The 15,315-nt window shown below is 34.1% G+C and overlaps 1 protein-coding gene across 2 annotated transcripts in view; it reads right to left on the reverse strand.

Annotated features, from left to right (window-relative positions):
• The window catches only part of TUSC3 (tumor suppressor candidate 3), a 107,969-nt gene that overhangs the window by 76,048 nt on the left and 16,606 nt on the right, over positions 1–15,315 (reverse strand). Inside the window, exon 2 of one of the 2 annotated variants that reach the window (XM_064418067.1) lies at positions 9,244–9,337. The exons of the other annotated variant lie outside the window; for it this stretch is intronic. The gene's annotated coding sequence lies outside the window, so the exon portion shown is untranslated. The remainder of the gene's footprint in view (positions 1–9,243; positions 9,338–15,315) is intronic. 2 annotated transcript variants of the gene reach the window in all.

A 15,315-nucleotide genomic window follows, 5' to 3' on the forward strand; every position in this document is an offset into this window, starting at 1 on the left:
CTGCTTTGTTCACTCAGGTGCATCAAATCCCCAAGAAATGCTAGCTCTGTACACAATTATTTCAGGACAACACTCATTGTGAAAAAAACAACCAACCAAACAAGAAGCAAACCACAAGACAAGGTTGCAATGATACTGCATGTAAAGTATCACATAAATCTATCTAATGCATGTAGCTTAAATTCCAATTTATTTTAACAGTCTCCATTTTAGTCTTTAATTACACTAAGAATAATAGCACAGAGAAACTAATTGCACTAATAAACATATTTCACCAGTATAAGAACAGTTAACTTCTCTAAAAATGTGTCTGATAAAAATTCACAGATATGCAATTACTGATCCCATTAAACTGGTGGCAGAAAGATGATGGATTCAACATTCAAACTGTTCTTACAGGCATTCACTCCTCTGATGTCCCTTGGTCACCTGATGTCTACATAAAAATATAATTTATGCTACAACATACCAGTATCCTTGAACATATAAAAGTATTTTTATAATTTGTAAAACTGAACACACAATAATGGCATATATTTAGATAATTTCATATAATATTTCCTATACACTAAAAAGGGAGAAGATAGAAATCTACTTTCCTGCATAAGTCTTCTAAACAAGATCTCAAATAGCTCATGGACTTGAAAGTGCTAAGAAAGGTAATTTCTTTGATCTGTTTACATCTTCATTCTTCTCTCTAATATTTTGTAGGCTACTCTAAAACCTGGGGGAAAAAAATTAAATATATTTCACTTCTGTCAAAATTTTTTCCTCTTCACATTAATGAAAGCAGAACCAGTAGCTTCATCAAAAATATTTAGTCTCTCTTTTGAACTTGTATTTAAACAGGAATAGAAATGGGTCATGTCAAAGTTACAAACTGTAATTTCTTGATTCACAACCGTAGGCCTAATGGGGAACTCCAGGATTAAATATCTGAATATTCCAGTGAACAACACATTATTCTGCAGCCATACAACACTCATAAATTAATTATTCTACTGAGAATGACTATAAGTACAGCAAGTATTTTCTTCTCTAATTTCTCCTCTGCAAGAAAAGAGAAGCACGAATTAATGCAAACAATACTAACCACTAAGATATACAGAAATCTGTTTGAATACTTTTTTCCTTCTCTGATTATTTATTTATTTACAAAAAGCCATTGCCCAAATATAATTGAGAAGCCATGTAAGCTGGCACAGTATGACTGACTTAATATTATGCTCCATTGACTCAAAGTCATTTAGCTGTGACTGAGGATTTGCTTTTTGGAATGAGACGCTGATTTTCATCTTTATGTAAAATGCCTACATTGCAGCATAATACCTAAAAATGTCCTTTTAAGGCTGATTAGATAAATGAACAGAGAATCAAAACTACTGATTTTTTGTTTCTTCTTTTTTTCATTATTATTTTAGCCCATAAGTTGTTCTGTTAGAGTTTCAGAAAAATCTGGTTAATTTCCTATTACATGAAGCTGTAATTTTCTGAATGTTATAAAAGTATTAACATTAACATTTTTTTACACTGTGTAAGATGCAACATTGAAAACAGCCTGCATAACGGTTTACATGGATGTATTTTCTCCAGTTGATATTACAAAGATCATCAATTTCCACTGAGTACAATAAAAACTGACAACTGATTTCAAAATGCAAGAAATTCACCCTGTTTTGTATTTAATAATTTTCCAAATTTTCATCATTTGTCACAAACTTTATAGTAACTAACATTCATTTAAAAATAAAGTTCATCTGATTTAAATAAAGCCTATAAGATCGACAATATGAATTACAGAGTAAGATTCTAGTACTGTAAACAAGAGCACAGCTTATCTCAGGAAAGATAACACCTACTGTATTGCATTAAATAAACAAAAGTTAAATGATTTAAGTTTTATAGAAATAAGCCTAGGTAAGATGACTTATATGACTATAGGCTTTTCACCTATAATTTTTACATTTTTTTTCTTTATAAGCATAGGAGTAATTAATTACATAATGAGAAATATCACAAGGTTGAATTATGAATTAGAGAAAAGATTCTACAACAGAAGCACCAGCTAAACCTCAAAGTACATTTTGCTTAGGTCACCTTTATACTGTAAGGATATTAGTCTCAGGAGAGCATAATATAGGACATCCAGGATGATTCCAAGAGTGCTTGTAATACACAAAAGCTAAAAAAGCTCCATTTGCTCTCAGTGGAAAACAATTCAGGGTGACCTAGCAAAAATATTGCAGAAGTTCTTAAATATGGGAAGAACTCTTTAGCTAAGTATTAAAATTATGCACGAAAAGTTCTAAATAATTTTGCACATATATTTCAATTCATTAAGATCAAACTCCTAATTCTAAACTAGTATAATTTTTTTCAATATTCAGTACCTTCAGACTCCTGGGAATTGGATTCAGCCATAACCTTTCAGAGTGGAAAGTTTATGATTTCTATGCAGATACTGCCAGTTAACTCTATGCACAATTATAATCTCACAAATCAAAACTCTTTCTAAATCCATGAACACATCTCAAAACTGTAGATTATCAAGATGTTTAATATCAACTTATTTGGCCTGCCATTTTCAAATATTTTTAGGTTAAATTAAACTTAACTAAGCCAGCCTTTTAAACTAGTTGCTATTTAGATTGTAATTCTGAGTTTCTGGACCCCAAGGAGGTTTTTTTGTTAAGTTTAGCTTTTGGCAAGAGTCATCTCAGAGCATTCAATCTACAGAGGAGAATTATGAGTTAACTACTGAAAGCCATTCTGGAACTAATATATACTTTGTCTACCTGTCCCTTGCTACAAAGAATATTGACTTCTCAACACATTATTAACATTGTATTTATGTTTAAAAGTAAGTAAGTCTTCCCTTTACTTCTTCAGTGTTTGCTGAAATCAGCAGGGAGCCTTATTTAACCTAGATCATTTGAAGAAATTGTATTTCTCTACTAAAAGCAAAGGTTTGACACTACAGATATTTCTCTCCATTTTTTTAATTCTAAAAGTAAGAGTCCAGTGTCTCTGAAAATGTGAAAATAAGTCCTTTCTTTTACTCTCAAGGACTGAATGTAAAATTGAATGTTCTACATACAGTGCTATATAACCAGCTGTTCCCTCCCAACTTTATCGCAAAATATCTTTGCCAGCTGAACCTCTTACACTATTAAAAAAGAAAGTGTTATAGAGTAAGCCATAAGATCCTGCTAATCCAGGATCAGGTTGCTCATATACTAGTTTTGTACACACCAGAACAAGTAGCTCCAGTATCCCATATACCCCAAATTACATGCTGCCCTGGGAAAAATTCAAATAACTTATGTAGTATGTTCCTTAGGGATAACAAAGAAACAAACAACCCCCCAAAAAAAAATTAAAAAAAAAAAAAAAACAGAAAAAAAAACCAAATAACCCCCCAAAACAAATAACAAAAAAATCCAAACAAAACAAGCAGCCACACCTAACCTCTGGACAACTCTTGGCAAAGTTCAGTCATCATCACAGTACAGAAGTATTCCCCGATGTTTGGATGGAACCTCTAGTGTTTAATTTTGTGCTGGCTGCCTCCAGTCCTGTCACTGGGCACCAAGGATTCTGGCTGTCATTTTTACCCTTCATGTATTTATTTACATTGATATAAGTCCTCCTGAACCTTTGCTTTTCTAGGATAAACAATACCAACTCTCTCAGCCCTTCTTCAGAACATTTTCAACTTCAGAATGTTAGGTGGAAAGCATATTTAAAGGACGTGCATGAAAAGACATCACTTTACTGAAGAGTGGTTCCATCCTATTTTTTGTTTTTATCATTAATGTAAAGTTCTGCTTTACAGAGTGGGCAGCATCTAGAGAAAAGGTGACTTGGACAGACATCAACAAAATTTTCTTTATTCAAAGTGTATTTGCTCCTTGTTTCACAATAAAGTAACTCACAAACTGAACTGCTGTTGAAATAGTGCCAGTCACCTTTCCCTTTCTATCCCTTACTGCCTATTTCCCCACATATTTGTGGAATGACAAGATTTTAAGTTGAAAGCTGATAAAGTAATGATGATAGCAACTTCACAAAGAGGTAATTCACCTCAGAAATTTGAGGTTGCTTTGACTTCGAATATATCCAATAAATCACAGTTTGAATGGGGTCAAAAAGCCAGAAGAGCAACAAAAGTTCAGGGTATTTCTGGATTTTCTCCCCGAAAAATTAAAAAATTAAATAGAACCTGGATCGTTTTTGCTCTCTGTAAACAGGCATGCTAGAGAGACATTTTACAAAGCCATTGATAACTCAGCTCTCTTCTCTGTGGAACCGCATAGAGACTAATCCCCCAAAGCCCTTAAGCACTGTGCTACAGAATTACCCAGACAACCTAACCAAGGCTAATGCTAAAAAAAAGCTTTCTTCCTCTTCTTCACTCTTCCATGTGATTCCAAACACCAGTTAAAATACAAACGCTGAGTTTCCAATCCCTGGAAGTACAGAATAGAGACTAAACTGCTACAACAAAAAGAAGTTTTATTTAAAAAAACACTTATGAAAGGCTAGCTAAGGAAAGCATCAAGAATTTAAAGTGAATTAGATTACAAAGGAAGACTAGGAAGGGGCAGTAGCAGCTACTGTTAAAAGAAAAGTTAAGGACAGATCACTTCAACAACCATTTGAAATGTAAAATGCAGAGTAAATACAGAAGAAATCAGAGAAAATTTGGTTCTATGAGTGAAAACATAGCAGAATGAAGGGGCAGAAGTTAAATTGCTTCAAAGCACATAAGCACGGTTTGATAATCATAAATATAACTGCTTGAACAGGAAAACAATGACACCTCAATCAAGCATACTGAAATAATTTTGTCAGAATTTCTTTAAGAATAACACTCGCTTTTTTAAAAAAAAATTGCTCCAACAAGGAATACAAGAGTACTTCAACTTTCTTTGTTTCTATATAACAGACATTTAAAATTAGGGTAAATAACATAAAAGAGTTTTAGAGGAAGCCTAGTGACCTTTAACAAAATCAACAAATCAGCAGAGTTCTCCACACATGCAAAGAACAACTGGTTAACTTCATAGAGAGAATACATAAAGCATCTATTTGAAAAATATTCTGGATATGAGTACTCTGGTTTCTTCATCTTCTAAAACATTAAAAAAAACCCAAACAAACAAACCCACAATCAAACAAAACAAAAAAAAAAAAAATCAAAAAAACCAAACCAAAACAAACACAAAAACCAGCAACAAGTGCCAAAACCCCAAAATAACACACAGGCAGACATCATGAATTTGTCTTTTTGGTATTACTGAGAGAATTGTCAAATACCTATTTCTCATTGGCACCTTAATATAAAAGGTTATCTTTCTGATTGGCACACTGGGAAGCTAAAAAAAAAAACAAACATAAACCAGAATTAAATTTCTCACTTGCCTCTTCACAGCAAGTGAATTAAGAGAGTAATGTAGGAGGAAGGATGTGGTGATAAGTAATCAACAATTTCTTTCTGTCTCTGACAAGACAAATACTTTCTGAAATAAGATACCTAACTATGCACAAACTAGTCTGTGTAAAATTAAAGAATTTTAAAACTTATAATCAAAAATTGCAGACAAAATAATTAATTTTTAGAGTGGAAAAAGTTTGTTACTGCCAAAGGCACTGGGACATCTTTCAACTACCTACCACAGATAAAAGTTTTGCTTCCTCCTTAAAATTCCATGTGTTCTTTATGTTTTACTCATTAACCCAAGTACCCATAGGATTAAACCTCCTATGGTAGAAAAGAAATATTATGCAAAATATTTTTACTAGTCTCACTAAAAAAAAAAAGATAACTCCAGACTTGGCTAATAGAAGACCTATCAGGGTTAAAAACAATTACAGATTTAAAACAAAGCAAAACAAACAACAAAAAAAAAAACCACCCACCACCCAAAAAAAAGCAAAAAACCCTCTTAGATTATTCCTTTGCTAAAGCGGGACATAATTTCAATACCTAAACCAGTCAAGAAATCATAAGCTTCAATTCTATAAAAGACCAAGTAGAGATCTATGATTATTATGCATCTAAAGTTTAGGTAAGCAAAAAGAATACTGGCACTTTTAAAGAGTAGGGTGCTTAAGGGCAGAGAAAAAATAGAGAGAAAAAAATTATTTGGCACTTTGGTTTTTGTGGTTGATTTTAAGGAGTCTGTTGATATAGAATAATGAAAAATATAAAGGAGAAAGGAAGCATGATTATAAAATTTAATATTCCACAGACTCGTCCTGGAGTTTTGCTTTGAAAACAATCAGAATAATGAATCTGTAAAGCACTTGCCCTATTTTTTCCCAGCTGAAAAAGAGACATTTTTCCTAATTTTCTCAAGAATTACTTTTCCTGATTACCTTAATGCACACAGATATATTCTGAAGTCCTCTTTACATCACAAGTCCATCATCATAGGAATATAACAGAGGCAGTACCAGCTCAGGCCACAAGTCAACCTAGTCCATGTGCAATAGTGGATTCCCACAGAACTCGGGTACTATTGTAAACATATTAATATACTAGTCTATATCTTCCCAGCCTTCATCATTTGCATCTCAAGGACATGCTGGGGTAGAAAACACCATCTTTGTATTTAACATAACTCCATAAAGAATTAACACTGAAAAATTACTGAAGTCAAAGGCTACATAATCTTTATAAGGTAAACAATTCATATGTGAATAAAATTTACACACATTCTTGTCCTGTATTGGTTTGAAGCTAGCTGAAAAAGATTCAACATAGCTAGTTCAGCATATTATCCTATATTTAAATATTCTAGTTTTGATATCTGCATTCTTTAAGGTAAATATTAGACAATAGTTAAGCACGTCACCTTCCACTACCCCCCCTCAACTACCATTCAACCTAGATTTTGAAGTCAGTTTGGCAAATAAAAAATGCACCTCAGAAATGCTTACTTATAGCCTGGAGAATAAACATAAATTGTTTCCCTACAAGAAGTTTTCCTTATTGAGTGTGAAGGTCTTCTGTTCTCCACTTCCCATAGAACTCCAACACAGCCCTACTTCCCTTACAAATGCTGCAACAGTAGCCATAATAAAGAACAAAGTTTGCCAGTTAGAAGACAGAACACACTGCCACTCCTACTTTTTACAGTAGCACAATGGTCTAAGCTAAAACAGGTGCTATTGGAAGGAAAACAGGAAAACTGAATCAGTAACTGACCCAAAAGCACAGAATAGTTCTGATCTGTTCACTTCTCAATTTAACAAGACAAAATAATTGATAGAGACAACCAAAGAGGCATGTTAACTAGTGAAAGATCAAGTGAGAAAGCTTTTATAAGCTTACACCCCTCCTGCTCCCTGAAGTAGAGTAAGAGGGAGGATCTTCTGATAGATAAGGAATAATTGCTATAGAGAGGAAGATTAGATAGCCCTGAAACCAATTGTAAGTGATAAGTAAGTGCAAAGCACATCAATATGCTTAGCAACAAAACTGGTGAATATTCATGGAACATGCAAGAACAAACAGTAAATCACTTCATTACAAGGAAAAATGCCAATCAGGAATATTGACATTGGTTGCACCACTTTAAATATAATCAGTCTGGGAGATTTTCATCACAGAAACTTCCTTCAGTCTTAAAAACATGACAGAGAAAAAGCAGGTAGTACTTCTCAATTCATTCCAGTTTTCATCCAGCACAATTTACACTCCAAGAGAGTTTTCATCCCACACAATTTACTACACAAGGGAGTCAGGCTTTCACAGTTCAAGAACTGGACATTAAAAAAAAAATACATTTTCTACAGAACTGTATTATTCATTCTGTCAAAATTTTCTTTTCCCTGCATTATATATGTGCATGTCCCTAACTAAAATTCTCAACATACACAATTAGTTTGCCCCCTCTATATTTAGAAGAAAACAGTTATGACAAACTCTCATTCTGACAAGCCAAAAGATGAGTAAAGTAATAGGAATTACATTCAGATTCAAGAAATCCACTGCAGACATTTCAACTCCTTCCTGAACATTCAGAGAAATAATACATCAGTGACCACAGGGAGGAGAAAGCATCACCAGAAATTAGATGCAATTACTGCCCTAATCCCTACAGACACAAAGACTGAGAATACACTTTATCTCCATTTGACAGAAAGCTATCCTTTTACAAGAACACAACATGATTTGCTATAAAGTTTTAGGTCTGAATCATATTTAAAAATAAGTATGAGGCATTACTTTCCAATTTACTTTGCTGGTACACAAGTCCTTATCTCCCACTCCAAGAATGTAGCTAAACTGAATTGAATTTACTCTGCCAAATAATGTATATAGGCAAAATAAATACAAAAAAGAAATTTAAATAACAGAGTGAAATATCCTGCATTATGTATACACATGGACTTACCTATACAGGACTGAAACTGGATGATTACTAACCAAGCACACAAATGGGTTGCTTTATACGCACACTCCAACTTGACTGAGATCATCTGACTGCATAAGTAACTTACTATAAATTTGGCTCACTGGCTTTGGCCAAATATCCAATAATTTATTTCTGAGTTAGTTCTAATATGGTTAGAAGAGACCATATTTTTTCTGAAAAAGTACTGCTTTGTCAAAAACTATGTAAATTAATGGTTCAGAAAACAAATAAGAGTGCAGAAAGGCAAGTATTTAAAGCTTTCATAATATAGAACAGACATGGCTTGTGTGCCAAATGGCTTTTTACCAGCTGCTTGTAAAAGGGGCTGTGAGAAATAATCTGTAGCATGACTAAGTCAATTTGCAGATACACAGTTCTGTCTTCAGGATAACTTACCAGAATCTGTAACACTAAAATAAAACTTCATATTTATACAAAATCAAATACTCTGCCTGAGGCACATTAACAGTTCCCATTTAGAAAAGAGTTAACCAATGAGTTAACCTATGAGAAAAATTTACTCTCCTGGTACTTCTAAAAGACACTTAGACCATCAGGGAGAAGTAGTTTTCAGACAACTAAAACTCAAGATATCAATGAATACAAGAAGTTTCAGAAAAGGGTATATGTTAAAGACATTAACGTAAAAAGGCAATGCTTTCAGAGAGGCTGCAGGTTCTAAAGGACAATTATCCTAGAGTCCATACTACAGCTCCTTTTTCACTTTATACCTTTTTCATTACCCATTGTCAGGAAAATATCCACTTTTCCCATGGATATTAATGTGAAGAAGGAGAGGTAAGTACTATTGACTTACTGATGTCAGACTGGGCCACCAGAACTGTTGGAGCAGAATACAGAATGGTAAAGAAACTCAATTTCTTCTTGTAGGAAGATTTCCAGGAGATATTCTAAAAGGAGAACAGGAGCAACAATGATACAGGGAGGAAAGTAGACCTGGAAAATGGTCAAGGGGTATAAGGACAAAGGTGCAATGTAGCATGCTAGCTATGTGAACCATATGGCTGAACAGTGTAATCTAGTATGTGCTACATATCTGAAAGAAGCAGGAAGTTACATTCAAAGTGTTAAACAAAAACCTACAACAGAATCCATGACAACTGTACTGAACTCACAACTGAATACAGCCTTTGAACTGCAGAACAATATACTTCCTCAATATTACTGACACAGAATTTATAGGCCAAAATATGTTGTTCAGTATTGAAGTATAAAATCATAGTTCCATTTACACTGAACCAGTTGTGCAAAGGAATTGTTCTTTTGGTATTGTTATTTATGTAATCAGAGCATTAAGAAATCCTAATGAAGGAGCAGAATTTAATTGTGTGTTACTGGAGAAGGGCATTAGAGACAGTTTGGGTCGCTAAGAGTTTGGAAGCTGCAAGTCAAAGAAGGCAAAATACATGTCATTTGCTTATTTATATATTTCTACACACAGAATACAAGAGACCAATGAAGCCCATGGATTAATATGGTCCACAGTTGCTTTGCCACGTTTTTTTGTCTAACCACAGACAAGATTTTAGAAACTTGACAGAAAAATGGACTCAATGAGCTATTTAAAAAAAAAACAGTTTTGTAGTGCTTCGTGATGTGCTATTTCAATAGGAAAACATTAATAAAATGAATCCAGAGATACTTGTTTTTAAGATTTAAATGAATGGACAACAAAGAAGATGCAGGATAATGAAGAGCAAGAAGTTGATACAAAAGATTGCTTACACACAGAAAGGGTAAAGTAAAATATCTTTGGTAACTTTTGTTTACTATTCATAGTTGCAGAAGTAAATGATATGTAATCTGTCACATATATTGATGGACTAGAGCTAGAAAATAAACAGAAGACAGATGTGGTAGGTAAAAGACTGACATTTTTGTAAGTTTTCAAAGCAGCCATTGCCTTAATATTCATTAACTGTAGAGAATCTTTATTTTATCCCTGAAGCCCTAATTATTGTGAACCCACACTGTCATCTACATTTTTTTGCAAGACTGCATCCTCTCCCTTTTCAGAAAACTTAATTAAATCTTTAATAAGCCAGTATAAATGTAAAGGATGTGGAAAACATAATATCACCTTATGCATATTTATTAAATTTCTGCAAACCCTAAAGCATTTCTCCCCAAATTAATGGTATGGAAAAAATCAATTTTAGTTTACCTACTAATTTCTTTTCTTGCAATAATTCCATCTGTTAGTTCTCATGGCAGGGATCTTGCTACTAAACAGCATCTGAATATAGTCTGCAGAAGTTGGTATCAACCCCACAGCTGATCACTTCTCAGGTAATTGATTAAAATAATGCTGTTTTAATCATTGTGTGAAATTAAGCATGAAATCTACCCAACCTCACCAAGTGGACAGCCTTATATTCATATGCTTGCACAAACTGTAATGTATAATGCAGCTTAAGATCATCCAGGAAGGTACCAATGACATACTAGTGGTGTTACCACCATATAAATATGAATTGTGGCATTGAAACTGGTGATAGTATAAGTGCAATTCCTAAAAATACTTAATCCAATACAGTTACTTCAGGTAACTCATTAGACCTCTTTGACAAGCAAAGATCCTAAGATAGATATGACAGATCACTGAACCGAATACTAATGGCTGCATGCATGCAATCTTATCCTAAGAAGAAACACTACTTTCAAATAATATTAGCATATTTAAGTCATCAGGGGACAGAGGAGGACAAAATGCTCAAATATTATAAAGAATTGTAAAACTGCACTGATTTTGGAGAAATTACATGAGCTCTAAAAAAAAAAAATTAATCTTAATTCCAACTTTGAGGCTTGTGATGAAAACCCTATAAATTAATTGATTGATTAGACATCTGCACACTGTTGATTTCCTCTGGTTGTGGAAAATTTAACAGCTACGAAAGCATGACTTGCATTATTCATCTGGTCTAACTTTGAGAACTACAAATGGCATTTATAATGTCAGCAACAAATTTCAATGCTGAGCATGCTGATAAAATATTTGGCTAATATTCTAAAAAACTATATCCAACCACCTTTCAAATACCCAAAGCCCAATGGCTAACAAGATAGTGGATCTAGTCTATCACTCTGCAGTGCATGTTTGTCAGCAGTGATATAAGAAATGGTTATCATCACCTATCGATGGCCTATCCCATGTCAGTATGATAAGCATATGCAATAATATAATTGGCTAATTACTTTCTTGTTTCTTTGTTCAAAAATTGCCCTCTCCTCATCAGCTTAGAACCGGTATTAATTTTCAAATGGCTGCCATTCTCCTCACATTCCCCCTCATCACATCTCGTAGAAGTGACCTTCACACTTTGTTCCCCAGCACACAGAGCAATCAGGTGGGTGAGTACAAGATAGAGAAAAACTGCATCATTAGTTTTTAATCACAGGAAATAACCCTTCTCATGCATAAACCTACTTGTCTCTCTCCAAATGACTGATGGAAGATGACCAACATATTAAACTGAAAAAAAGTATCTCTTATCAGTTACTTCAAGATCTAATGTGTATTCACTGCAGTACCATTCCTTTTATCAAGACGTAATATAGTTTTAATTAAAATGGTTTTAAAAATCATACATTCTTGATACTTAAAATTATTTTAACAATTTTAAATGTTGTAGAGGTCATCCCATTCAAAATTCACCTCAAATCATGGTTAAATTCAGGAGTTTCCACGGGCTGCTGAGGGCATTGTCCAATAGTTTATATAGACTGCAAGGATGGAGATTCTGCAACTTCTACAGACATCCTCTTCATTATTAATTATTTTTTCCCTTTAATTTCCACTGAAAATTTCCTTCTTTCTGCACCCTCTGGCTGTCATTTCACTATGCAAACTACTAGATTATGAATAACACAGCCATTCCTTGTGTTTCTTGGGAAAAAACTGAAGAAAAAGATGAAGAGCCCTGATCTTTCACCAAGTCAGAAACTGCATGATTTTCACACTGATATTTATCCACAGGGAAGAACCCCTGCTCAAAGCATGTACAATATAAAACCTATACAATCTGAAAAACTGATTAAGTTCGATATTCCATATCAGCTATTTGTGTGCACAGGAAAAACCAAATGTGTTTATCATAATAGTAACATACAAGTCCGGTTCTGCAAATTTAAATCTCTTCTAGGTCAAATGGGTAATGTCCGCTTCAAAGGCCAAACAATCAGAGAATTACACCTAGGCCAATGTTACTTAATTACTCTCAGTCCCAGACAGCTGAAGCTGCATTCATTGTCTGAGACCATCATCAATAAAAGATCCAGATACTAACCAGTTATCATTAAAGAAGTATGTGCTTCAGTAAGAGAATGGGCTCTTAAGCATCTGCAGTACAGAGGCCAATATTTGGTAGAGTCTTAGTGCAGTATACAGTGGGAAAAGGAGAACATTACTCTTAAGAATGCTGACCCACTGTGAAGAACATGTTCCCGTACTACACTGATTAAGATGTAAACAAACCCCCTCCATGGAGATGGTAAAAACATCATTGCAATCCAATCTGTGCATGGCAAAATATAGGACTGATGACAGAATAAGTTTGAATATAAATGATTTGTCATCTGCACTTCTTTCAATATTCATGGTTAAGAGACAGAAAAAAAAAATCTACTTCAGGCCAGACGCAATTCTTGTAACAGAACAAATTAACTATGAAGCAAGGCAGCTGTAAAGTCTTTTGAACAGTAAATCTGTTCAGTGAATTCAGAAGTATGTCAAATGGACAACACTACTCTAGATAGTAGGAGAGATGAAAAGAAGTTGCTTTTTTTGACAGCAAAATAGTTGGCAAAGATGAAGATTAATAAAATGACAAGGCATGAGCCGTGAGACTTGGCAATCCTCTCTCGATGCAGTTGTAACTACAGATGTAGATTCCTTAACAGCATCATTCTGTAAAGCATGGAAAAAGACATGCAAGACAGGACTGATGAACAACTCATGACTGAGCATTCCTCATGGAGACATCCATTAGTGGAAAACATTAGGCTCAAGAAAACCAGAACTGAAAACAGTGGAAGGGTGGAAGATTACAGGTTGGTGAGGAGATAATGCTTCCCCTCTCTGAGTATCCATTTGCATTTCTCCTTAGGAAAAAAAATAAATAAATACTGGATTAGGCGAACTCCAACTGAATGAGTTAAGCCATTCTTACCCATTTTACATTGGGATCCTAGATGATATGATGGTATAAAATATTCAAAGCACAAAGTAGTTTTAAACCACTGCTCAGAAAGGAATTAAAAAAGAAAATAGATCATCTGATTATCACAATATGGCACATGGTTTCCTGTTCTGGGAAGAGATATCATCTGAACCATTTTCATGCGACAGAACACAGCAACAGGACAAAAATCACTTCCAGGAGGGCTCCTGTCAATAGATGGACAGTAAGAGAGGCAATGATTAGAGCTTAATGAATTAGAATCATCCATTTTATATATTAGAGCAGAGAGTGATCATGATGAGATCAGAATCTATTACTAGCTTTATGTATTTCAGCAAACTGCATTAAGGACTGAAGCAGGAAAAATAAAAGCATTTAAAAGAGATCGTATTTGTTTTGATAGCATTTCACACCGTGTCATTTCATTTTTCTTCTCCAAGCGTAGCAAAGAATTTATAGAGCTAATTCATGCAGCCTAACTTGAATTTTCAGGGAAGAAATGCAAACTCAAAACATACAAGTCACAATGAAGACCTCCAAGCCAAAAGCAAGGAACATATTAAATCTCAAAGACAAAAGAAGGTCACAGGCAAAAAGAATCATGATGAGTCTCTGAGAACTACTACTCTTTATGCCATAATTAGAAAAGTCAGGTCCAACAGAATAACAATCTGTATTGAATATCTGTAAAAGTTAATGCCCTTTAGTAACTTATAGTAATTTGGGTATCTGAAGGATTTATCCTTGTTGTTACTTTGCAGTGTTTGGAAACACAAGGAGAGCACATGACACTTAAGTATATGCTAACAATCAGAACAGTTTCAGCAGGAATTTCCACAGAGAAAACCTGAATCACACGAAATAGCAACTGAGTATTTCCTTCTGCAGTATAAGCTGCAAGATTACTTTCTAAAACAATGATTTATCAACCTGGAAACAAATGAATGATTGATTCAAGAGCAAGTTTAAAAAGATAGAAGCTGAAAAATGAATAATAAAAAAAGGGATTCTTAAAATTCTGTCTTTACTTGCAAAGGGTATAGACCTGGAAGGAAAGCTGACACGAGGCAAATAACTGAATTAAGACTGAAAACAGCACTCAGTCAATTTAGCAATAGAGAGACACTCAAATAGTGACTGAAATAGGGGGATGGCTGCTAAGAGCAAGAAGAAAATAGTATGACCTAGTCTTTCTTGAATGATGTCAAATTGAGCCCATTAAGGGCCTGACAGGTTATATCTGTATAAATACCAGCACTAAATGTGCACATGGGCTCTGATTTTAGAATAAATCACACAGATCAGAAGGTAAGAAAAAAGATAAGTACCAAATAATGAAATCAAACCCTTGATTCCTTTCCACATTTGTCTCCAGATATTGTCATGATTACAGGTGTGCTTTCTGCTCCCACTCCAAGAAATCCAGAGGGTTTTACGGTAAAGAATGACAGAAAAATTTCTAAACAATACAGATCTCTTCAGAGCCATCAAAATTTTACTCAACCTACTTTTGCATTTCATTCATCTCTCTCCTTGGAGGAGAGCAAAATCTGACAATCTATCTTAGAACAACAGATATAAAACAGATTGTGGGAATACTTTTAAAATCTATCTGCACATACCAAGAACAGTGGAATACAGAAAAGAAGGGAAAATTTAAAAATACCAAAATTCTTGAGAAGAAT

The sequence above is a fragment of the Passer domesticus genome, chromosome 4, assembly GCF_036417665.1.
Source record: "Passer domesticus isolate bPasDom1 chromosome 4, bPasDom1.hap1, whole genome shotgun sequence".
In the NCBI taxonomy this organism is placed as follows: domain Eukaryota; kingdom Metazoa; phylum Chordata; class Aves; order Passeriformes; family Passeridae; genus Passer; species Passer domesticus.